Below are 563 nucleotides of genomic sequence, written 5' to 3'. Positions count from 1 at the left end.
AAAGAGAGACAGACAGTCATATTGACAGACAGACAGAAAGACAAATGAATACATCAAATTATTTGTAAATTGTTATTTAAAGTACAAAATACAATACACATAAAATCATTTGGGTCAATGTTTTGGAACATGTGAGCATTAACATAGAAAATCTAGAATGAGACAAAGCAGTTTTCCATGGGGCTGCCGAATAAATTAAAATGCATTCAAGTTTACAGTTTAGCAAACAGAGATTCTTAGGGACAGGTAATCCCTGAGAATATGCCAATAGTTAGAAACCTGAAAGATCTGCTTGCTGATGCTCAAGTGGTTTGCATCCACGCAAGTTCTGTATGAAAAAATTACTTCAGTCATTGATCTCTATGAGCAAAGATCATTATTTATTCAACCCTAAATGAGATAAATTACTTCATTGCTTTGTCCTCTCTAATACGTTTCCATGACTCCTAGTTTCTCCTTACTTCTGCAAATCTGTGGTAAAACCTCATGAGTTTCTTCAGCGCATCTTTCATGTCTCTGTTCCTTAGAGTGTAAATGAGGGGGTTGAGGCTTGGGGTGATGAT

Source organism: Microtus ochrogaster, unplaced genomic scaffold (assembly GCF_000317375.1).
Source record: "Microtus ochrogaster isolate Prairie Vole_2 unplaced genomic scaffold, MicOch1.0 UNK66, whole genome shotgun sequence".
NCBI classification, from domain to species: domain Eukaryota; kingdom Metazoa; phylum Chordata; class Mammalia; order Rodentia; family Cricetidae; genus Microtus; species Microtus ochrogaster.
Note: the sequence above shows the minus strand (reverse complement) of the source record.